This window comes from Motacilla alba, unplaced genomic scaffold, assembly GCF_015832195.1.
Source record: "Motacilla alba alba isolate MOTALB_02 unplaced genomic scaffold, Motacilla_alba_V1.0_pri HiC_scaffold_28, whole genome shotgun sequence".
NCBI lineage: Eukaryota > Metazoa > Chordata > Aves > Passeriformes > Motacillidae > Motacilla > Motacilla alba.
Genome location: NW_024037374.1, coordinates 2,610,880 through 2,636,517, shown reverse-complemented (window position 1 = coordinate 2,636,517; position 25,638 = coordinate 2,610,880). Strand labels below are relative to the sequence as shown.

Below are 25,638 nucleotides of genomic sequence, written 5' to 3'. Positions count from 1 at the left end.
AGCCATTGGTTGAGGCTTATTGTCTGGTTTAGCTGCTGGCTTAGGCTCACTGTCTGGTTTGGCTGCTGGCTTTGAGCCTGGGGTGTTGGCTGCAGCCTGAGTGACTGGGATAGCTGCTGATTTACCTCCCTGCCCCCCTGCCTCTGTCTGCTGCCCGAGAGTATCTAGCAGTGTGCGATAAGCATATGCCAGGGCTCAGCTCACTGCAATGATCTTGTTCTCCTCAGGGTCATCATGGCACTTCTCTTTCAGCTATTTCCCCACCTCAGCTGGGTTCTGAATTTGTTCATGGGGAAAGTCCCACACTACAGGGTCAGAGAATTCCTTCAGGATTTGGCCCAAATCCTCCCATTTGCCAGCCCACTCAGGATTTTCCACGCCTGGGTCTACTCCTGGGTCAGGGGTCTCATCAGCCTCTCTAGAAATCTCAGCCCTCATTCTAGAGAACCTGCAGACTGTATAGAGGAAGCTTACCAGAATAAATACCAGAAAGGTGGTCTCTTTAACATTCAGGGGAATCTGAACATTCTCCAACAGGGAGGTAACAGATTCAGAGGAGAAGAAGGAAAGCAAAGGCTGAAAAGCCTCATCCCCTGCTCCTCCTCTGACAAACTGGGTGCATAACCATAGCCATGAACCATTCATCCCTGGAACAGACCCCAGCACCTTTATCAACTTCTTACAAACCATTACCACCAAGGCCAGCCGGGTAGCTATTCTGGTCACTGCCCCTCTGCTGTAAAAACTACGTATTAGGGACAATACCAGAGCTATTTCTGGATGAGAAAATAAACCTAGGGTCCATAGAGGTATTAAGATCTCAAATAAACCCAAGAGACCAGAAATGCATGCAAGCCTCCACCCCAAGAGACATTATGAATTAAAAAACCATGGCTATTACCTTCTTTATACCAACACAGAGTAATGACAACCAAAATGCACTCAAAACAGGTTTTTTTCCACTCTCTCTTGAGCCCCATGCGTTGGACGACAATTTTTGTCCTGGTTTAGGGCAAATTTGGGAGGAAACCTCCAAAAGGGGGCCCCTCCAGATTGCAAATCCACATGGCCCCTCCCCACAACCAGTTCGGGAAGGATTCCTTGGAGAGAAGTGGAAAGAACCTGTTTATTTAACAGGCACAGCAGCCCCCAGCACACAGAATGAACAATACCGGATGACAACACTCTTTCACCGCTCTGAAAAGGATGACAAATTCAGAAAGTCTCTTTTGTGAGGTGGTTGCTCTGTTGTCAGTCCCTCTGGCGCTAGGGTAGGCTGCTGCAGGCCACAAGGTGCAAACTCTCGGTGTTTCCCAGGTCCCAGTCTGGAGCAGGTTCAAGTAGTTTCAAAAAAGGGAAAGGAAAAACAGTCCAGGGAAAAAATCAGACTGCTTAGCTAAACTAACTATGAACAGAAGCAAAAGCAAGAGCAAGCAGAAGCAAAGCAGAAGCAAGAGCAAAGCAAAAAGCCAAGCAAAAAGCAAAAGCTGCGCTATGCACTGCCCTGTCTTTGTGTCTGCCAGCCGTGGGGGAGCAGGCTGATAACAAAACCAGAACAAAACATTCACTCTTCAGAGCCAGTCTTGAAGGCACGGAACATAATATCCAGCATAAACAGAGCACACAAATGGGGATACAAGCATCATAACGTCACCCTAGGACAGGCTCCTTCTTAAGAACTTTGCCTTCGAGGGCAGGAACATATTTTCCTGGCTGGGAACTGGAATTCCAGCCCCTGGGAGTGTGTGCCATGGATCCCATAGGGGCATTCCCGAGGCTGCCAGGGTGCTGCTCCTGCCGTGCCTGCCAAGGAGCTGAGCAGGGCCAGGGGACAAGGTCCAGCAGCTGTGTTGCTTCTGCAGTGCCACAAGGGCCCCTGGCTCCATGAGTTTCCGCACTGCCAGCAGCAGTTCCTTGGTTCCCATCATGCCCTGCTGTGTCGCCATGGATATTTGGTGCCATGACGTTCTCCAGTGTCACAATGGCCTCCCTGGCTCCATGAGCTTCCGCAGGGTCACAATGGCCTCCTTGGATGGGCAGTGTCCCCATGGACCATTGGCTCCATGCAGCCCCGCTGGGTCACCATGAACTCCTTGGTTCCAGGAGGTTCCAGGGGTGTCTCCATGGTCTCCTTGGATCCACAGTGTCACAATGGACCACTGGATCCATGTTGGTCACAATGGACCACTGGTCACAACTGACTCCTGGCTTCCACGTCACCCCCTCAGTGCCAAAATGGTCACTTCGTTCCATGAGGAACACAGAAGTTTTGTAGAAACATTGAGCAAATCATTTTTATCACACCTGGGAACATCTGTTTGCATTCCAGAGAGAGGTTCAAGGTGAGGATGACAGCAGCAGCTTCCATCTGCAACAGAGATCCAGAGAAAGGACAGGGACAGAGAATTCAGCTGCAAGACTCAGAGAATTCTGCTGCCAGAGATCATTTCTGTTCACACTGTCCCTTGCAGAAAGGTGACACCATTCCAGGCAGCCTGGACTGAGCAGGTGGTTCCTGAGTGGGGTTTGTTGTTCAGGAAACCTCCTCAGGCTTTTCCATTCTTTCTTTCCCAACAGGGAAACTTCTCCTGGGCCTGTGTGCAGGCAGAGCCCTGAGGAGAGCAGGCGACACATGGTGCAATGGGCTGGGCCATGGAGCTGCAGAGCTCAGGGGACAAGGTTCTGCTGCAGGGCACAGGGATGTCAGTGCCAGCTGGGCCATGTCAGACATGGTGAGGCTGGGGGTGAGGAGCAGCTTGTCCAGGCAGGGTCAGCCCTCCAGGGGCTCATTCTTCTCCATGCCCAGACCTCCTAAGGAGACATTCAGCATCAAGATCACCTGGGGAATGCTTCTATCAGCTCTTCTCTGAACTGGAAAATAAAAAAATACTCGCTTGATAAAAGGAAAAAAGTCATCTGGTGCACTTTAAAATCTTCCTCCTTAACCTAACTCCAACCTAACTCCAACAAGCTGCACAAGCCGTGAAGAACTGAAGACAATTGAAGGAAGAGAAAGAGCCCCCAAGGGCTTTCTGTATTTTAATGGTCCCCAAGGTGGATTTGGGGCTGAGTCCAGGAGCCTCAGGCACTGAGAGAAGGCTGAAGAAGCTGCTCAGGAGTCAGAAGCAAAACCCCAAGTCCCTTGGAGCATCACAGGGCCCCACTGAGGGCAGGGAGTGTGAAAGGCTCCCCAGGAACTGCTGAGAGCAGATCCTTGAGGCCAGGATTGCAGGGAGCCCAAGGCTCTGAGCAGGGAACTGCAATGCTGAGCAAGGCCTGGGCTGGCTGGGGGAAGCAGAAAGGCCAAGCCCTGAGCCCAGCCTGGCACAGCAGGGCCTGTCCCTCACGGGTGCCTCGGGGCTGTTTGTGGGGCAGTGGGATGTGAGGGGCAGCAAGGACACATGTCAGAAAACCGCAACCCCTGCCAGCCTCCTCAGGGAGGGACGAGGGAGAACCAAAGTGCAGCCCCTCAAAGGAAGGATCCTTTTGTTGGGCCTCCAGAGGCGCTGCCCAAGCCCAGGGGACAAAGGCCTGGGTGCCCCTGGCCCTGCCAGCCCTGCCCAGCCCCTGGCCATCTGTCCCGCAGGCTGTGCCCCCTGTGCGTGCTGCTCCTCTGCCCTGGCCGGGCTGTACTCGCCCATCCCACTGTCCCCCCAGCATTTCTCACCCAGCGTTTCTGTGCCCTCCCTGGGCTTCCTACACCCAGCGCTGCCGGCTCCTGGCACACAGAGCCAGGGCAGGAGCCCACCCTGCCAAGGGGCTCTGGAGCAGGGCAGTGCCTGCCATGGCTTCTGAGCTCAGCAGCTGCTCCTGGGATGGTTCCATGGAGACCGAGCACAGCAACACTGCTGTGCATTGTCCCTGCTGAGGGTCACACACTGGCGGGCACATTCCCTGGCTGCAGGATTCGGGCCCAACCCAAGCACTGCACCTATGGCTCCAGCATTGCTTTCCAACAAAAACAGGGGAAGGCAAACTCTGTGTAGCTCATGGTATTTTAGAGCGTCTAAAACTCGCTAAGTCATTGATCTTAGAGGAGAAGATGCATTTGGGATTCAGGGCATGGAGAAGTAGTGCAACATGGAAAAGGGGAGCATAGAAATAAATAGAGGAAAACATTTCAGATGGTTTCTTTCCATTTTCATTTCTTCTGGAAAGACATTTCCGTTTTCCAGGCATGTTCTCCACAGTCCGGTCTGCTCTTTTCAAGAACCTTTCCTGGAGAACGAGGTTGAGCTCCTGTCACGAGATGTGCCACCAACTGCAGCTTCCCTTGGCTTTCCACACTGTGCATGCAGCAGGACTCCTCCAGCCAAGCAGGACAAAGGTTTGGAGAACTTGACAACTTGTCCTTTCTTTTCCTGGTGGACTGGGGAGTTGTGCCATTGGTGAGGTTTTCATTGTGACTGTTCCAACCTTGGAAAACAGGAGGTGGTACCAGGACTTGTCGGGGAATGCAACCCTGACTGAATTCAGAGAAAGAATCTCCAGAACCTGCAGCCAGAAATGGAGGGTTGTGTGATAATCCCTCACACATCTCTACAGACACCTGGAAAGTGATCTAGAACATGAAAATTGTTTGTCAGAGGCAGTTTCTTTCTGTTTTCAGTTTAGATGATTCTACACCTCTCAAGCTGGTATAAATTAAGGGTACAATCAGTTCATGAGAAGCAGCAGAACAAGCTGCACCTCCCAGAAGACTGAAAGAATCGGAAAAGGAGAAATGCAGGGAATGACTTGGTGAACCTTGTCTGTAAGAAGGGTAATTTTTTCTAAGAATTTCTAATCCATTTCCTCAGCTTTTCTCCTTCTTAATAAGGCCATTTCCATCCCAGATTCCTCATGAAACGAGAAGCCTGAGCTTGTGGAAGTGCATGAAAGATGCCCTGTTCCTCTGCAGGGACAGTCAGGGGGAAAGAGGAAGCAGCTTTGACATAGCTGTGTGATAATGAGTAATGCGATGGTTGAGTCTCACAATTAAAAGGCAGATAATATGGATATGTTAAGTTTTATAGATTTATAGTTATGTTTTACCCCCCCCTTGTGTTGTTATCACAGGGTTACCTGGTAGTTGGGGTGTTTGGAAGGGTTGGCTTGTTACCGTGGCAACACCTGACATCCAGTCAAGATGTAAGGAAGTGACCTCCACCACTGGACAGTGAAGAAAGAGTTGATTACCAAGATTTTGAGAGGGGCTAAAGGGTTAAAAGGTGAAAACATCCATTGTGTGGATGAGCACATGGTGGGAAAAAAATCCTTTGCTCCTGGTGCCAAAATATTTTCTCTATTCAGTCTTCTGTTGTATTTTTTTATAAGGTTTCAATAATCCTTTTAAATTTGTGGAAGTAAGTGTCATTTCTCACAAATGGGGACTCATCTGGGAAATACACCCAGTGGCCTTAGGAGTTTTCAAAAGGGGCACGCCCCACCACAGATTTGGCGGAGTCATTCGGACTCTCCGAGATCCACCAGTGGTTGCAGATTGGAAGCCCAAAGACACCGGGAGACTGGATAAAGAGGGGAAGAGGGGTGAGTACCATCCACATAACTATTTTTGGCCAGATTGTGACTCCGCAATTCTGGTGTACAAAGTGAGCTTCACATTAGTTAAATACTGGATCCATCCTGGTCCCTTGAAGCATCAGGATATTGGACGGTAGAAAGGAAAAAGGAACAGCGGGACGCATGGTGGGGAGGAAAGCAGGGATCCCTTAGACAAGGACCCCATGGCCGGTGGGACTCATAAGATGGAAGGGTTTCTGGGGACTTGGGAGCAGGGTTCACCCATCAGGGAAACCGTGTTTGTGCCGGGATGGGGACCCGTGGTGGGGTTCCCAGCCAGCACACACGAAGGGAGCCAGTGAGCTTCACATGACGCGGCAGCTTGCATGGGGTTCAGTGGCTTGCACGGTGCTCGGAGTGGGGGCAGCCTCTGGGGCGCAGCCAGCGCTGTAATTTCCAGGGCCAGCCGAAGCCGGGCTGGAAGCGGGGTGACCTCCGAGGGGTTTGCTGCAGGGGGTCATCCAGGAGTGGGTGCAGCAGTTCATGTGCTGCCGAGCCAAGGGGGTCGGGGCAGTCCGGCTGCCAAGCCAAGTCACGTCAGGGTGGAGCTGCCGAATCAAGGGGGTTGGGGTGGGCCAGCTGCTGAGCTGAGCCAAATCACGGCAGGCGCAGCTGCTGAGGCTGAGCCGAGTCAGGCCAGGGGCAGGACCGCAGCCGCCGAGCTGAACTGGGGTGGGCGGAGTGTCCAAGTGGAATTGGGGCAGGCGGAGCCACCGAAGCCGAACCAAGTTGGGTCAGAAGTGGGATGGAAGTCACCAAGGTGAATTGGGCCCGGACACGCCATAGCCGAGCTGAGCCAGGCGGGACAGGGAGCAGAGTGTGACCATGGGACCAGAGCATTGAACCGAGGAGGAGAGGAAGGGCAGGGACCAATCCAGTGATATGGAAGCCCCTGGATTGTAAGATTTTTTTTTTTTTCAATTTTTACTCGTCAAAAGAGAAGTACAGTTTTTTGGATTTTTTCTCTCTCTTCCCTTTCCTTCTCTTTCCTCCTTTCCTTGTTTCTTACTCCCCCCCACATCCCCCACCATCTTTTCCCTTCTGAGAGAGGCAGGCTCTGTCCGGAGGGCCTTTGGTTGGAAAGGTGGGCTCTGTCGGAGCAGGGCCTGTGATTGGCCGGTCAGGATGGGACTATGGGCAAACAGGGAATCCCCAAGGGGAGGAGTAGAAATTGAAGAGGTACCAATAGGTATACCCCCAGATAGCCCACTGGGAAGGAAACTAGCCTGGTGGAAATATGACCCAAACACCAGAGACAAGGATGAGCTCAGAATGATTCACTATTGCATGGTAGAATGGACCAGAAGGGAAATTAGCAGTGATGGTGTACACTGGCCGAGATATGGGTCAGAAGAAGGATGGATGTGTCAGGCCTTAAACATGTAAGTGAGAGCTAAGCAACCATTTAATCAGGAAGAGAGAGACTATGCTGCCTTTTGGGAGGAGAGAGTTCACCCTCGAAGGTGAATGTGTTTAAGATATCAGAAAATAAAGACTGGGACCCGTTGGAGCACTTACCCCCTCCACCTTCAGTAGCCCCAGCTGAACCTCTCCTATCCCCTGATGGGCCTAGCCAAAACATCAGAATCAGGGTGGCACGATGAGAGGAAAGCAGATCAGAGGATGGGAGCCAAGCATTGGGACTGTACCCCCTGAGAGAAGTACCCCTGGGGGGTGCCGGGAGAAATCAGATTCATAACAGTACCTCTCAGTTCCTCAGACGTGAGAATGTCTAAAAAGGAATTAAAAGGACTATTAGCAGACCCCATCGGGTTAGCAGAGCAGTTGGAGCAGTTTCTGGGGCCCAGTATTTTTACATGGGAAGAGATGCAATCAATAATGGCCATGCTTTTCACACCAGAGGAAAGACAGATGATCCAGGCAGCTGGCATACGGATATGGGAAAGGGAGCACTTGCAAGGACCTCCTGGGGATCTGAACATGCCCATAGTGCGCCCCACCTGGGACCACAACAGCATGGGAGAGGGGGGAAAGACATGGAGGAATACACAACATTGATTAGAAGAGGTATCAAAGAGGCAGCTCCACGTAATTAAAATGCTCGTAAAGCTTCCGATGAGCAGCAAAGGAAGGAAGAAAGCGTGACAGAGTGGCTAGAAAGACTGAGAAGGAATAGGAGGAAATATTCAGGGGTTGACCCTAAAGATAAATTTTGTCACTCACACCTGGCCAGATATATGGAGAAAGTTAGAAAAGTTAGATGTCTGGCAAGAAAAGAGGTTGGAGGATCTTTCAAGGGAAGCACAGGAAGTGGATGTAAAGAGGGACGAAGAGAAGATCAAGACAAAAGTCAAGGTAATGGCAACTGTCATTAGGGAAGGAAACCAGCATGTCAAGAACAACCCATGTAAGGGAGGGGACCCCAAATGAGAGAAGATAGATGGAGGGGCAAGGCAGCACCTTGGAACTGGACACAAAAAGGAGTTTGGAAAACAAGGGAACCTAGGAGCAGTTTGCTTTTCCTGTAAAGAGAGTGGGCATATCAGAAAGAATGGCCCCTAGAAGGAAAAGGAGCTGAGGGTCTATGAGACTGAGCAAAAAGGAGCACTGGAAGACCAGGGGTGTCAGGGGCTCTACCTCCTGGGGACAGAATGCCATCAGGAGCCCTTGATAACTTTAAAAACAGATCCCTAGGAGGAAGAACTTGAATTCTTAGTAGACATGGGGGCTGTAATAACTTGTATTTGTGGAATCCCAAAGGGGTGCAAAAAGGGCCAAGATACTGTGCAAGTAGAAGGTGCTAAAGGGGAAGGGTTCAAAGCCTCAGGTATAAAGCAAATAAAGTTTGAAGGAACAAATAAAATAGGAATTGGGGATGTTCTATCAGTTCCAGAAGCAGGGTGAAATTTATTAGGACGGGATTTACAGGTGTACTTTGACATTGGAGTGCTCCCAGAGAAAGGGAAAATGGTAGTTAAGCTTCTCCAATTAAGGGAAGAAAAATAAAGAGGAAATTCATGAGACGGTGTGGGCAAAACTGAAAAACTGAGGTAAAATAAACATGAAACCTATAGTAATAGAAATAGTTAATGAAAACCATCCAGTTTGGGTACGACAATATCCACTCTCCCTGGAGGGGAGACGAGGACTATGGCCGGTGATCCAGGACCTACTTGAGGACAGGACCTTAGAACCATGTGTGTTCCTCCATAATACACCCATATTACCAGTAAAGAAGTCAGGTGGGACTTACAGGCTTGTCCAGGATTTGAGAGAAGTGAACAAAAAAAGAGTGAATTGGTACCCAGTAGTGCCTAACTCCGATACACTACTGAGTAATATCCCCCCATCACAGCAGTGGTTTAGCATGATAGACCTAAAAGATGCTTTTTGGGCGTGCCCACTGGCAGATGAAAGTGGGTATATTTACCTTTGAATGGGAGGAACCTGATTCTGGGAGAAACAACTTCAGTGGACTAGGTTACCCCAAGGGTTTTCTGAACCCCCAAACATGTTCGGTCAAGCCCTAGGAGAAGTACTACAACTCTTCTCCATTAAACCTGAGATAAAGCTCATCCGATTTGTAAATTATTTGCTTCTCTCAGGACAGGAAGAAAACGAAGTACGAGAATCCACCATAGCGTTGTTAAATTTTCTGGGGGATCAAGGATTTCGGGTTTCAAAAGGGAAACTCCAATTTGTAGAGATGGAAGTAAAACACCTAGGACATGGGATTTGTCAAGGCACCCAGCAGCTGGACCCTGAGACAATTACAGAGATAGTCTCACTCCCATGGCCAATAGTAAGAGGGATGTCAGAAGGTTTTTAGGCCAGTTGGGATGTTGTAGGCTATGGATTGAAGGATACATGCAGGCCATCCAGTTCCTGTATGAAAAGTTAGTTGAAGAGATTAGGTGGGAAAAAGACAATGAACAAAAGTTTGAAGCTTTAAAGCAAAAATTAGTCAGTGCACCAGCACGGAGTCTTCCTGCCTTAGACAAACCCTTCTATCTGTTTGAGGGTATACAAAAGGGGTAGCACATGGAGTGTTAGCCCAGGACTGGGGAGGATCCAGGAAACCACTGGCCTATTTATCAAAATTACTAGACGCTGTCAGCTGGGGGTGGCCAACCTGCATTCAGGCGGTGGCAGTGACCGCCCTACTCATAGCAGAAAGCAAAAAATTAACCTTTGGGAGAAAATTGAAAAATATATATTCCTAAATCAGGAAGGAGTATCCTAAGCCAAAAGGCTGAGAAATGGCTCACTGATTCCCAAGTGCTAGAGTATGAAGCCATCTCAATAGATAATGGTTTAGAGCTAATGGTGAGAAACCAACTCAACCCTGCCCAGTTTTTGTATGGAGAACCAGGTGAGGAACTAATACATAATTGCCTAGAGGTTATTAACTATCAAACTAAAGTAAGAGAGGACCTAACAGATCAACCACGCCAAGGTGGAAAACGACTGTACATCGATGGATCTTCACAGGTAATAAAGGGGCACAGGGTATCAGGGTACGCTATAGTGGATGAAGGGTTGGTAGCCATGGAAAAGAGCAAGCTACCTTCCAACTGGTCAGCCCAGGCATGTGAGTTGTATGCCCTAAAACAAGCTCTGGAAATATTGGCACAGAAAAGGGGAACAATACATACAGACTGAAAATACACTTTTGGAGAGTGCATACCATTGGAAAAAATTTGGGAAGAGAGGGGGCTATTAAATTCAAAGGGAAAGGGACTGATTCACATAAAACTTGTTTTAGAGGTATTAGAAACCTTACAATTGCCAGAAGTAGCAGTGGTATATGTTAAAGGATGTCAAAAAAGGGTGGCTGAAGAAGCAGAAGGGAACAATTTAGCAGATTTAGATGCTAAGAATGCTGTCAAATCAGGGAGAGAAAAATTAATGATAGTATTAAGCCTGATGAGAGAAATGCAAGAAGTCCCTGTATTCAGTGGGATGGAAGAGGAAGAACTCCTCAAAATAGGAGAAAAGAAAGATAACAAAGGGAAGTGGAGATTAGCAGATGGGAGGCAAGTGTTGAATAAACCCCTGGCCAAGAAAATGCTGGAAGGCATACATGGAACAACACATTGAGGTACACAAGTGCTAAGTGATCAATTTCTAAGGGACTGGGGCTGCATAGGCATTTTCAGAATAGCTGAGCAAGTCACTGAATGGTGCGTGATAATGTCAACAAGTGAATAAGAAAATAATGAGGAAAATACCCAGAGGAGGGCAAGAACTAGCCTTAAGGCCCTTTCAAAACATCCGAGTAGACTTTACCAAGCTTCCCCAGGTACAACGGTGGAAGTTTTTTCCAATGGTAGTAGATGACTTGACTCATTGGATAGAGGTGGTACCCACTGTGAAAGCCAATGCCAATGTTGTCAGTAAAACACTTCTAGAATCAATCATTCCCTGATATGGGATGGTAAACAGGATTGATTCAGACCAGGGAACTCATTTCACATCTAAGATATTGCAGAAAGTAGTTCAGGCCCAGGGAGTGAAATGGCAGTTACACACTCCATGGCATCCACAGAGTTCTGGTCGGGTTGCGAGAATGAATCAAGCTCTGAATAGAGCTCTAGTTAAGCTAATGACTGAAACCCGAATGTCATGGATCAAATGTCTCCCTTTGGCCCTATTAAGAATTAGAACCTAACCCCAGTCAGGTCTGGGGGTCTCACCCCATGAAATGATGTTTGGGTTACCCTTCCTGACCTCACCCCAGAAGGTTGCCACCTGTTGTGATACTCTGTCCAAAAATACTCTCATCTGCCTCATGATTTTTAGACCACTGAACATTCAGTTCAACATCCTGGTTTGGTGAGGGCTTGCCAGGGCCCTGGGACTGGAACTTGAGTTATTCTTTGCAGGTGTGTTTATCCACCCCATGGAACACTGAACCCAGTGAAAGGAGAAGGGGCACTTTGCCCTTCTTCGCCTGCATCGCTTTGCTACAATGGCCCTGGGATCTTTCCACCTCCTAACCTGGCTGGACTCTTTTCTGGAATGACCTTTTGGTGGTCTCCACAGAAGACCCTTCATCTACTGTACAACCACCGTGGCAGATGGACTGAGATGGGAGAAGTCATTCCCTCCAAAACTGAGACATGAAACCCCTATATGGAAAAGACTCCTTTTCTCCCCATGGACTGCAACCTCTAACCTGGGAGGGGAGGGGGGCAATGTGTGTGGGGGAGAACAGCTGATCAAACTGTGATGTTTGCCTGCAGGTAGTGACCACTGGACCAAGAAGACAATAGCTCTCACCCACTGCTGACCAGATGACTATTGTGTTACCCCTCTCCCCTCCTTCACAATTCTCAATAGAAAATTCTAATAAAAACCCTCAAGTTAGCTAGCTTAAACGAGATCTTCCCAGCGTGAAAGCGACTCCTTGACTGGACCTCGACTGGACCTCGACTGGACCTCGAAGAATTACATTGCATCTACATTGGTAGATACACCCATTCTCTCTCTCTTTTCCTTTCCTGCAGGGTTTCTTCCTCTCTTTCTTTCTCTCTCTTCCCCAATCCCCTCTAACGCATTTTGCTGTGATTATTCAATATTGTACACTGATTTTGATTGTTACTGCAAACCCCTTGCCGTGTTGGTGTTTTGTACCCTGAGATCAAATAACAAACCATCACAATCCTGTCCGTGAGGGCGGATCGTGACAATGATGTATGTGTGAGTAGAGTTAGAATATATATTAGTTTTGGTAGTAAGTTGAGGATATGGGGATAAGGGGTGGAATGTCCTAGGGTGACTTTATGATTCTTGTGTCCTCAATCGTCTGTTCCATTTATGCTGGATATTATATTCTGTGCCTTCAAGACTGGTTCTGAGACCAAAGGTGGGGAGAAGAAGAAGCGTGGAGTTTGTTATCAGAGACTGCACTCACTCCTCTAAAAGCAACACTCCTCCACATTCTACTCCACTGTGCTGTCTGGGCAGGGATGGGGGAGACCAGAGCCCTCCTTTGCTTTTTAGTTAGTTTAGCTATCTGAGGCAGAGTTTTCCCTGGACTGTTTTTTTTCTTTCCCTTTTCTTGGAACTGTTTGAACCTGCTCCGGACTGGGACCTGGGGAGCACCAAGAGCTCGCCCTTCGTAGCCTACCAGGGGCTACTCTGGGCAGCAGCCTTTCCCAGCGCCGGAGGGATTGATAACAGAGCGACCACCCACCGGAGAGACTTTCTGAATTTGTCATCTCTTCAGAGCAGCGAATGAGTTTTGTCACCTGGTATTGTTCACATTTTGTGCTGGGGAATGCTTTGCCTGTTAAATAAACAGGGATTTTTCCACTTCTTTCTGAGGAAATTTTTCCCAAGCCAGTTGGGGGGAGGGACTGAATGGGTTTGCTTTCTGGGGAGACCCCCTTTTGGAGGTTTTTCTCTCAAATTTGCCCTAGACCAGGACAAATAACATAATCTATCAGTTTAAGGCTGCACTGTATAGCTCATAGTAGTGTAATGAATATGATATCTGTGTATCGCTTATAGAAATAGTGATGTGATGAACGTATTGTACTGTAGACCTTGGCAAAATAGAAGATGCTAAAAGGCTTTTGTGTAACTAAGAGAACAGTGTAAAGCCATCCAGGGCTTTACAGGTGATAAGACAACAGTGACACAAGACAGAGCATGGAGGAGACTGAGGAAGAGCTCGTTAGCTCCTCTTATCAGAGAAGTGTGAAACAACTGGGATGAAACCACGGGAAGGAATAAAATAGATTGACTTGATCCCAGGATGTCATGCAGATAAGTCAGGGTGTAAAAGCCAAAATCAAAGGAGTCCCTGCAACATCAAAAGCTTTCAAGAATGTTTGAATAATGTAGAAGCTAATGAATATGCATGTAACCCCAGCAATGTAACTGTATATAAAGAACATGATTTTAAGCTACCTGGTGCTCTTTGGCCATTCACCAAAAGCATCCCAGCGCTGATCACTCATTTGTCCTTCTTTTATCCTTGATTAAACTTTTAAAAGTTCTAAAGAGTCAACTGTGTTTTTCACAACATTGAGGGGCCTCATGAACCCAATGGGCCATTGTGACACTGCACGGCCTTGTGGAACCATGGAGACCATGGTGACACCATGGGGCACATGGAACCAAGGCTTCCATTCTGACACTGAGGAACCTCGTGGAACCAAGGGCCCATTGAGACCCTTTGGAACTAAGGAGATCATTGTTGAGAGTACAGAACCTCAAGGAATCCAAAGTCCATGTGACAGAGCAAGGCCTCATGGAAGCAAAAAGACCATGATGACCTTCTGGGGCCCCATGGAACCAAATATCCACTGTGACACTACAGAACCTGAACGAACCAAGAGACCATGGCGACACAAGAAGGTCTTGTGGAACCAAGGAGTCCAAAGGTCTAAAACATTCCTTGCATATCTCTGCCTTAGTGAAGAGGAGCCTGCTTGGTGGCAGCTTGGGATGGCACACACTTGAGGAGGGTCTCTGTTTTCAATGGGGAAATTCTGGAGTTTTAGATTGTTTCCAAAAAGAAAAATTAAAAAGGGAAAAAACCCCTTTTAGTTGTGTGCAGCCAGTTCTCCAAGCAAAGCAGGACCCAGGTGAGTGAGGAGAGACAGGATGGGATTGGGGAATGTGGAGCAAGATTGTTCACACTGGCTCAGAACTCAAGGCACAGCTTCTCTGACCAGGCCAGACCTCCTTAGGATAGTCCCTGGCTCAATATCAGTCACAGAATGCTGCAATCACCTCTTCTCTAAAGAGAAAATTAATAAAATACACCCTTTAAAATAGGAATGCATCTCTCATAGAACCTCTTAGAAATATTTCTCCATAACAGCATCAGGAAACCTTCCTAATGAACTGCCCCAGACCAGAGGGAAATCAAGGCAGAGCCATGGTTTGTCAGGACTTGCTTGATCCTGATGAGCACTGTGGTGCATTTGGAGCTGAGCCCTGGGACGGCAGGGCCTGAGAGGAGATTGCACAAACCTTTCCAGGAGGCCAAGTCACAAGAAGCACCCAAAGTGTCTTGAGGCATGAATGGGTCCCACTGAGGTCCATCCCCAACACAGGTCCTCATGGACTCCCTGGAGGAGAGAATTGGAGGCCAGGATGGTACAAAAACCTCTCAGAAACTCAGTGTGGGAAGGAAAAATCCAAAGTACTTTAAAAACTTTGAGTATCTCAAAGTATTAATGAGCCCCACTGAGTGTCAGTACAAAGCTCTCAAGGGACTCGTTAAAGCAGATAATTGGGGCCATGATTGCACAAACCTCTCCCAGAGTCTGTACCAAAAGGGAAACACCAAGTACCTTAAAATAACTGAAGTACGTTGAAGTATTAATGAGCCCCACTGAGTGTCATGACTGAGAAAGGCTCTCAAGGGACTCGTTAAAGCGGATAATTGGAGGCTGTGACTGCACAATCTTTCTCATCCACTCTGTATCAAAAGGGAAACACCAAGTAGATAAAAAATGGAAGTACTCTTAAGTATTAATGAGCCCCACTGAATGTTGTTACTGACAAAGCCTCTCCAGGGACTAATTACAGCAGATCATTGGAGGCCATGATTGCACAAACCTCTCAGAGACTCCAAGGCAAAAGCCAAAGCCAAAGTCCTTTGAAAAGCCTGCAGTCCCTGGGAGCATGAAGGAGCCCCCAGGGCCATTGCTGAGCAAGGCTCCCCAGGGACTCCTTCCAGCAGATCCTTGAGGCCACTGGCATGTGGGCTAGGGGGGGATGCTGAGGGCAGGACAAGGGGCTGCCAGTGGCCAGCCTGGCTGGGGCTGTGCCAGGAGGCCCCAGTGCCTCAGGACAAGGTGTCTCCTGCCAGCCCTTGGTGGCACAGAGCCTGCTGTGCCCCAGGGCACCAAGCCTTGGCTTCTCTTTGTCCCCAGCTGTCATCACTGCCTGCAGTTCTCTGCTCTGCCTGGGGCCTGGGGACACTTTCTCAGTTGTGTCCCTCCCTGGGACCCATTAAAAGTCCAAGAAACTTTGGAGTGTGATTCTGACTTGGAGTTCTGGAGAGGTTTCTTCAGCTGCCTCTCAGGGACTGATGCTCAGGGCCTGAGCACAAAGCCCCAGAGGCTCATTAAAGTCCTTGTGCTGTGGCTGTGCTGCTGGGCTGGGCTGCTGGCACAGAGGCAGCTCCTGGCAACCAAGAAGAGCTTCAAAAGCACATTTCTCTTGATGAGCAGCTCTTCTGCCAGCCCAGCAGGGCTGGGGCACTGCCTGCAGCCAGCCCGGGCACAGCACAGAGGCACAGAGAGCTTCAATCAGTCAGGGCTGGGAAGGTGCTGAGAAGTGCCTGGGGCAGGATCCCTGCCAGCCCTTGGCACAGGAACCTCTGGCTGCAGGACAATGCAGCTGCAGCTCCTGCAGTGATCTCCTACAGCTGGAGCATCCCAATGCCTACAGACCCTGTGAGTACATTCTCTGATTGTCTCTTGTGCAGAGCAGCCAGGGGTGCCCAGGGCTGTCCTGCAGAGCAGGCTCCTGCAGCCCAGGGCGCTGTGCTGGGGCAGGGACTCTGCTGCCTGCCAGGGACAGCTCTCAGCCGGCCTGGGGAGCTGCTGCCAGCGCTGGGGAGAAGCTGTGGGGGGAAGGAGCCACCCTGAGAAGGGCAGGTGCTGCTGCTGAGAGGTGCGGGGTGGGGCAGGGCTGCTCCCAGCTCCAGACCAGCCTGGGCACAGCTCCAGAGGACACTTCCCAAAAGAAGGTAAGCCTGGGATTGCTGGAAAAATCAGTAGCTTTCCTCAGACTGTTTTCATTTTCCTAATTGGAGCAGAGTGGAAAGGTTGGAGTGATGACAAAAAGATTTTTGCTTTTTATGCATTTTTCATATATTCGTAGTTCTGTAAACTAATACTATACAGTTATAAATCTATAATCCTTACTTATCTTTAAAAAACTCCTAATAAACTCTATTAAACGAATAATATATACTAACTATAACCCCTAATTAACTCTAGTATAATTCCTTACCTTTCTCTTAGATTTTAGAACAATAAGCTGACTGTCTAAAGACATTCCTGAAATACTGTATACTCTTATTATCAGGAGGAGGCCCTACAAGAAAAACATTTTGGTTTTTGACCAGAATGTGAGCAGTCATGACAAAAAGTGGGGCAAAGAAGCCTTTGGACCTACTCCAATGGGTTGAGCCAGGGGTGTGTAACTGGGGCAACTGAATCTCCTATTGGATGTTGCTGTTCAATATCCTGAATTATCAACCTTAATCAATTGTTGAAATCAGGTGCTCAGATGTGCACTATCCCCACTGGGATGCCTGGAAACTTCCAATAAAGGTTTGTTTCACACTTTACTGCTATAACACTATTGCTAGGGTTTTGGGTTTTGTTTTGTTTTGTTTTTTCTTTTTTGAAAACAGAAAACTGGGGGATGAGAGAAGCAGAACAGAAATTGTAATCCCAGAATCGCAGAACATTCTGAGTTGAAGGAGACACAAAGCAGGATCATAAAAGGAATGTTTGAACATTTGCAGAGACTCCAGAACTGTCACTTCGGGTGGTCAGTCTCTCTGCTGGGAGTCTCCCAAAGGGCCCTCAGCCACTGCTCAGCCCTGGACAGCAGCAGCATCACCTTTGCAGGGCCCAGCAGGGCTCTCCTGAGCTGCCCTTGCCCACCCGCACCCAGAGCCTGCCCCAGCCAGGGCCCTGCACACAGGCAGGTTTCTGTAGGGCTGGGGTGAGGGCACACAGGCTGGGATGGGCTCTGTGAGCGCTGGCAGGGACAAGGCTCCTCTCAGGAGGGAATGTCCAGGCCCAGGGAGATGCTCAGGGAAGGAGAGGGGGCTGAAGAGAGCAGTGCTGGGGGCAGGAGGGCACTGTTGGTGTGTGGGAGGTGCCGGGCACAGCTGGGCACGGGAACACTGTCCTGAGTGCCCGGCTGTCTCTGCCCTGCCCTCTCAGGCACAGCACCACAACATCTTCTCTTCTTTCTGCACTGCCCTGGTATTGTCACTGTGATCTGCTGCTCTCAGGGAGGCTCTGGCATTTGCAGCAGCTGAGTCAGGCACTGCCCTTGGCATTGCTGCCAGGCAGAGGTGCCCATGGGAATGGGGTGTCCAAGCTTCCCTGGCACCTGTGGGGCTGTGGGCAAAGCAGTCCATGGGAAAGGGGAGTGAGCTGAGCCCCCTCCCTGAGATCCCATCGTGGGCACAGCCGGGGATCTCCTTGCTGTGCCCTTTACAAGCTCTGAGCTGCCCTCCTGGCTGCAAATCTGTGCCAGAGCCTCTGGGAGTTCCCTGAATGTCCCCCGGGGAAGGGCAGAGCTGCCAGAGCTGAGGAAATGCTGCTGGGTTTGCCAAGGGAGCCGTGAGTGTCCTTGGCACAAGGGGGTGCTGAGACCTTGCCCAGAGACCTTTAGAGAGGGTGAGACATTCAGGGATCCCTCTGCTCTGGGCAGGGTCTGGTTTATCCCAGGGTGTCCCAGGAGTGTGATTGTGCTCTGATTGCAGCCAAAGGTGCAAAGCCAGGGCAGTTGGGAACAAGCCCATGCAGCCCCTCACCTTCCCTGAGCCCCAGGGAATCCTTTGCCTCTCCCATCTTTCAGAGGAAAACTCTGAGTGCAGCAGAAATGCTGGGGATTTCTGACCTCAGAGAGAGAAGAATGATGTGTGAGCAGGACAAACATTCCTAAATACAACTCCTGCTATTCTTCAGAAGTGTGAGTGCGGATGGTACCAAGCCTTTCAGCATTAGTAGTGATTCCACTGAAAAATCCTGAATATCCATCCTTGTTCCTCTGCCACATGGCCACAAACCCAGGGCAGTGGGGCAGGGATGGCTCCTCGAGAGGCCCCACACACAGGCCTGGCTGCTCCTGGCACACTCAGCCAGCACAACTGCAGCTCAGAGATTTGGTTGAAGATTTTCCCAGAGCAAGAAAAATGGTGGGTGAGTCCCAGCGGGACAGTCTGCAAGGAATGGCCCAGGTTTGGCTCAAAGCAGACTCTCCTGATTTGTCACTGTCCTTTCTCCGTGAACAGGTCCCCATGTGCAGCCCCAGCAAATGTCCAACAGCAGCTCCATCAGCCACTTCCTCCTGCTGGCATTGGCAGACATGCGGCAGCTGCAGCTGCTGCACTTCTGCCTCTTGCTGGGCATCTCCCTGGCTGCCCTCCTGGGCAACAGCCTCATCATCAGCGCCGTAGCCTGCGGCCAGCACCTGCACAAGCCCATGTTCTTCTACCTGCTCAACCTGGCCCTCACTGACCTGGGCTCCATCTGCACCACTGTCCCCAAAGCCATGCACAATTCCCTCTGGGACACCAGCAACATCTCCTACACAGGATGTGCTGCGCAGGTCTTTCTGGTAATCTTCTTCCTAGGTTCAGAGTATTTCCTTCTGACCATCATGTGCTACGACCGCTACGTGTCCATTTGCAAACCCCTGCACTACGGGACCCTCCTGGGCAGCAGAGCTTGTGCCCACATGGCAGCAGCTGCCTGGGCCAGTGCCTTTCTCTATTAACTGTTGCACACGGCCAATACATTTTCCCTGCCCCTGTGCCATGGCAATGTCCTGGGCCAGTTCTTCTGTGAAATCCCACACATCCTCAAGCTCTCCTGCTCACACTCCAAACTCAGGGAACTTGGGCTTCTTGCTGTTTGTTCTTGTTTAGTTCTTGGTTGTTTTGTGTTCATTGTTTTTTCCTATGTGCAGATCTTCAGGGTCGTGCTGAGGATCCCCTCTGAGCAGGGACGGCACAAAGCCTTTTCCACCTGCCTCCCTCACCTGGCCGTGCTCTTCCTTTTTATCAGCACTATAATATTTTCCTACCTGAACCCCCCCTCCATGTCCTCCCCATCCCTGGATCTGGCTGTGTCAGTTCTGTACTCGGTGGTGCCTCCAGCCCTGAACCCCCTCATCTACAGCCTGAGGAACCAGGAGCTCAAGGCTGCAGTATGGAGACTGATGACCGGATGCTTTCAGGAGCATTAAACTGCTGGCCAATTTCTGCAAATCATTTGTAATAAAAGTAGTCTTTCATACTTCCTATTGCTTTTCTTATAAGGGTATTTTTTCTTTGTTTTACATTTTAAATATTGTAATCAAAAAATGTCATTGTCCGTGCCATTTATTTTTTTGTTTCTCTCCACCTTCCCTGTGGCCACAGACTGTGTCAATGAGGGGCTACACTCTCAGTGGCTTTAATGGAACTAAAGGATCTCCCAGCAGAGTTTTCTGCAGAGATGCCCTTTTTTGGCCTTCTCTGGAGCTGCAGCAGCAATGTCTGTGTGCAGAGCTGGGGGCAGATCAGTGCTGGCCCAGCAGCTGTGCCCAGCAGCAGCAGCAGCACTTGGTGTTGCCAGTGCTGCTGCTGTGGCCCTGCCCCGCTGCCCTGGTGGCCCTGGTGTTGCTGTAGGGCCTGAGTGCTCTCGGGGCCGGGCACAGTGCTGGGGGTGGCAGTGCCGGGGCTGCAGCAGGGACAGGCCATGGGCACTGCTGGGGCAGCGCTGACGCCTCAGGCCAGGGCCTGGGGGCTCCAGCCTCCTTGCCCAGGTTTTCTCAGGAACACGGCCAGGCCAGTGCTGAGAACAGAAAACCCCCATGAGCTGACCCAGGGTGGCCGTGGGCAGGCTGGGGGCAACCAGCATGGCTGGTGCTCTGCAAGGGCCCTGGGGCAGATGGGAAGGAGCAGCAGAGCAGGGGCTGATCCATCCCCAGTGCGCTGCACAGCCCAGGGCAGCGTCCCAGAGTGTCCTCATGGAGCTGCCAACAACATCCCCCCTCTGCAGCCCTGGCCTCTCCCCCAGCTCACACAGGTGCCCCATCCTTGCAGGCACAGGCACAGCAGCACTGGCTCAGGAGCCCCTGTTTGCATTGCACAGAGCAGGCGGGAGCACCCCCATGCTGTTGCTGTGGGGACATCAACCTGAGCGAGCACAAATGCCATCAGCCCCTGGGGCCAGCAAGGGCTGGGGGACACCAGGGAAAGCACTCAGCTTTGTCCTGGCCTCTGCAGTCAGCCAGAAAGTTTGTTCCCATCAGCTGGCAGTTTCCTGTCCCACTGCAGATGCTGTTGATCAGAGCCAGGGCTGCCTGGCAGCCACCTCCAAACTGCCCTAAGCATTTCCTTGGCTTCACCTTTGCTTCCTTTACTCTTTCCTGATCCAGATTTCTTCCTCTTGCCCAGCCCTGTTCCCTGCCCTGCAAACAGCCCATCCCTGTTTGCCCTTTCCTCTCTGGCCCCACTCCCCATTGCAGTTCCTGACTTGGCACCATGGGAACATCCCTTGGGGAGCAGGATCATCCTCCAAGTGCTGCAGCAATTGTCTGCAGGCTCCTGCAGTGCCTCCTGCTGCTCCCTTGCCAGAGGCAGCCCAGGCCAGGGGGGCCCATCTGGGCTGCTGTGTCTGCCTGTGGGGCTCCCTGTTCTGGGCAGTGAGGAGGAGCTGCAGAGGCTCTGCAGGACTGACAGGATGGGCTTTGGGGCTGGCAGGAGAAGCTGAGGCACCTGGGCTGCTGGAGCTTCTGAAGAGGAGGCCCAGGGCTCATCCTGCCACTGCTCCAAGGGTGGTTTCAGAGAATCCCAGAATCAGCAAGGTTGGAATAGATCTTGGAGATCATCAATTAGAATGTGTTCCCTGACACTGCCTCGTCTTCTTTCAGCCTCCTCTTCTCCAGCATAAACAACGCCAGCTCCCTCAGCTGCTCCTCACAGGAGTTGTGTTCCAGACCCCTCCCCAGCCTTGTTGCCATTCTCTGGACACGCTCCAGCCCCTCCACGTCCTTCCTCAATTGGGGGGCCCAGAACTGGACACAGCACTCGAGGTGCTGCCCAACCAGGGGTGAGCAGCACAGAGGAAGAATCACTGCCCTGCTCTTGCTGGCTACCAAATCCAGATCCGGGCTAGGAGCCATTGGCCTTCTTGGCCACCTGGGCACACTGCTGCCTCATGTCCAGCCTGCTGTCCAGCAGTCCCTGCAGCTCCCTTTCTGCCTGGCTGCTGTCCAGACACTCTGTCCCCACCCTGTGGTGCTGCAGGGGTTGTTGTGGCCAAAGTGCAGGACCTGGCACTGGGACTTGTTAAACCTCACCTTGCTGGATTTCAGTCTGGGATCCACCCTGTCCAGGGCCCTGTGCAGAACCCTCCTACCCTCCAGCAGATCAACACTCACACCTAGCTTGGTGTCATCTGCAAATTTGCTGATGGTGGACTCAATCCCCTCATGCAGATCATCAATGCAGATATTGTAATCCACGCTGGCTGGCTCTGATCCCTCGGGCATCCTGTGGGTGCCCTGTGATGGCACTCAAGGTGATCTGTTCCACATCCTTGCCGGGCACCGAGGTCAGGCTGACAGGCCTGGAGTTCCCCAGATCGTCCTTCCAGCCCTTCCTGGGGATGGGCTCACACTGGCACGTCCAGTGCTCTGGGACCTCCCTGGTGAGCCAGGACTGATGGTAAATGATGGAGAGCAGCTTGGGGAGCTCATCCACCAGCTCTTTCATCACCTGAGATGGATCCCATTTGATCCCATACACCTGTGAGCATCTGAGTGGCTCAGCAGGTCCCCAACTGCTTCCTACTGGATTCCAGGGCACTGTTCTGCTCCTTGTGCCCATCTACCAGTGCAGGAGAACACTTGTCCTGAGGACAACCTGTCCTAATATTGAAAATTGAGACAAATGAGAGGTTAAGTAGCTCAGCCTTTTCCTTTTGTTCCTATATTCTCCACTGCATCCAATAAAGAGTAGTGGTTCTTCTTCTCCCTCCTATTGCTATAAATTTTTTTATAAATACATTTTTATTCTTTTTACAGAAGCCACCAGGTTAAGTTCTAATGGAGCTTTCACCTCTCAGCTTTTCTTTCTGCATGACCTAACAACATCCTTACACACTTCATGAGTTGCTGCTCCATTTTTTCCCCTGAGTTCTCACAAAAGCTCCTTGGGCAGCCAGGACAGTCAGTTTCCTCACCAGCTCATCTTTTGCCACACTGAGAAAGGCTGCTCCTTCCCCATAAAGATTACTTTCTTGAAATGTGTCCATCATTCCTGGACCCCTTTGTTTTTAAGGGCTGTTTCCCTTTAAAGAATCAGTACCTGATTCAATACTCCCCAAATCAGCATCCTAAACATGCCAAAGTCTGCCATTCCTAATTCCAGGGTAGAGGTTTTGTTGCTGCCCCTCCTTCTCTCACATGACATTGAAATCTTGATTATTTCATGGTCACTGTGCCCCAGCAGCCTCCGACCCCCACATCTGCCACCAGCCCTTCTCTGTTTGTGAACAGCAGGAGACAGAGCTTTCCAAGGCAGTGGGAGTGCTACCAAAAATTCACTAAAACAGAAAACTCCTTAAGAGCAATGTAGCATTAGAAAGCAGCATTCTTTATTCAGCCGGATGCACGGGGGAGAGCTCCTCCCAAAGCTGTGCGTGCTGAGTACAGGAAAGTTTCTGTTTATTTTCTGCATTTTGCACACATATTCATTGATTGTGCTGGACTAAACACACATCTGATAATCATTTCCCCAAAATCATTAACACATTTTCCCTCCCCTTTACCCCTTTATGCACTCTTCTGTCCTGGGGGTCTCTCTGGTGGTCCCTGGTGGTCGTGGACCCCAATGTCCCAGTGGGCCTGGCTGAGCTGGCAGGACACTGAGGCTGGTGAACTCCCAGTTCCCCTTCTGACACAATGGGCATTGTGTGGTTTCCATAGGCCTGGGGTTTTGGAGAACAAGCTCCAGGTGTCAGCTCACCTGGTGGAGGCAATTGATCATCTGGGAACATGAGGTCACAGAGTGGGTTATGACATCACAGAGTGGGGTATGTGAGGTCATCACACAGCTACAGCATCATAGACTGCCTGTGTGACATCACAGAGCAGACTATGACATCACAGAGCAGACAATGACATAACAGAGCAGGCTATGACATCAGAGACCAGGTGTGTGACATTAAAAAATGGGCTGTGACATCACAGAGCAGGCTGTGACATCACAGAGGGGCTGTGTGACATCCCAGGAGGGCTGTGTCAGGTCACTGGGTTGGTCACTCCACCCCAGCTGCCCCTCACAGTTTCTCCCAACAAGTCCAATACTGTTCATGCCCAGCGGGGTCCCTGTCCCCCAGTATCCCCCTGGTCCACCTGGAGCCACAGCCTCCAGCAAAGGATGTTCCACAGGATCCACCCCAGAGCCTGACATGGGGAAGAGGGGCCAGGGCTGTGTGAGCAGGACATCAAGGCCGTGGATTATCCAGGTCACTGTGGCCTGGTTTGGGTTGCCCAGGGCAGGAAAGATGTCTGGCAGCTAGAGCAGGGTTAGGGAAGGGCCTCCAAGGTGGGGCTGGAACCCTTGGGCTGTGAGCAGAGGCTGAGGGAGCTGGGCTTGTCCAGCCTGCAGCAGGGAAGGCTGAGGGGCTCCTCATCCCAGCCTGGCAGTGCCAGCCAGGAGGTGCTGGAGAACACAGAGCCAGGCTCTTCACCGGGGGGCCTGGTGGGAGACAAAAGCCAATGGGTGGAAGGGGAAAGAGGGAAGATCAGCCAGGACAGGAGGAGATGAAATGAGTCAGGCTGGTTTCAGCATTTCCTCAACACCAAGAGCAGCCTGAGCTCCCTTCTCCATCCATCACTGACAGCTTTGCAAATCAGGAATTGCTCGAGCTGTTTTGCCCCCACTCCAGGACAAACATCCTGATACCAGAACTTCATTGTGTTTAAGCTATCACAGAACCACATTTGTCTAAAATTAATTTTAGTATGGAAATCACCTGTGGATGGTGGACTCATCAGACACTGCTGGGACGTTGCACATAGCTCAGGGAAAAGCGTGATTGGTATTAAATTGTGCCCTGTTTTATGATGGTCTGTTGGCCATGAAGAAAAACTTTCTGTGCCTCTGAGTCTCAGCAGATCCCCAGAGGACACAAACCTGATGAGTTGTGGTTCCCACTCCAGTGGTGGCACTTGCATCTCCCTCCATCCCCAGAGCAGAGCTCCCTTGTCCCAGAAAGTCCCTGGCAGTGCAGGGATGAAGGAAACAGGACAGGCTGTGGTGATCAGGGACAGGGCACGGCCAGGGATTTGGGGTGGTTGTGAGCCCAGGCCAGGACCCGGCCCTTGGCCTTGGTGAACCTCATCCCATTATCCTGGGCCCATGGCTCCAGCCTGTCCAGATCCCTCTGCAGAGCTTCCTGCCCTCCAGCACAGCCACACTCCCACCCAGCCTGGGCTCACCTGGGAACTGACTGAGGGTTCCCTCGATGGCCTCATCCAGATCAGCAATAAAGAGATTTCACTGACCTGGCCCCAGTCCTGAGCCCTGGGGACACCCCTGGATGTGACTCCATTCCTCAGCTGCTCTGAGTGCCAGGGCTTGGATGAGGGAAATGGTGGGGAGGGGTTGGGACAGAGCCTCCATGGCTGTGCTGGAGAGCAAGGCTGCAGGAGGCAAATGCAGGGCTGCTGCGCCATGGCGAGGCCATGGAATTCCAGCACACACCTCAGTTCTCTGATGATCCCAGCACCATGCTGGGCCCTGTTTCAGACTGCAGCAGAGCAGATGTTGATGGCACAGGAGCCCTGCGGGGCTGGCAGGGACCTGCAGCTTGCAAGGTGCTCTGCTCTCCCTCAGGTGCTCTCGGAGAGATGCAATCCCAGCTGGGCACCTCAGGGCACAAGTGGCACTGCCTGTTCATGGGCACACAGCTGATGTCTGCCTGGAAAGGGGCACAGGTACATACATTTACAATACTTATACATTTCATAATGTGCAAGCACTGTTTTATTACCTAGGTCACTTGGGGACTGTTGAGAAATAGCAGTTTTCCCACCAGGGATGGGAATTTCCTAGAAGTGTCCTGACGGCAGGATGAGAAATAGTGATCTTCCTGTCTAGTTGTGTCAACAATATTCAGTCTATTATTACCTCTCCCTCTTCAATCAGTCATTTCCTGTTCTCCTGGTTGAATGGCCATGTCGAAGGACATCTCTTCATTTAGACAAGGTGGATCTATGTCCTTCCTGCTACTCCCCGATTTCCTCCTCCAAATGCTCTCTGGTCATTCAAGTGCCTCTCAACTGACTGGTTTCATGCTTTGTGCTGCAGGGAGTTCCCCAGTCTATACGAATTTCAATTAA

The 25,638-nt window shown here is 50.7% G+C and overlaps 2 pseudogenes; one reads left to right on the top strand and one right to left on the bottom strand.

Moving 5' to 3' along the window:
- LOC119696322 overlaps positions 1-25,638 on the top strand; it is a 2,199,709-nt pseudogene that overhangs the window by 441,441 nt on the left and 1,732,630 nt on the right.
- The window catches only part of LOC119696323, a 1,148,804-nt pseudogene that overhangs the window by 389,808 nt on the left and 733,358 nt on the right, over positions 1-25,638 (bottom strand).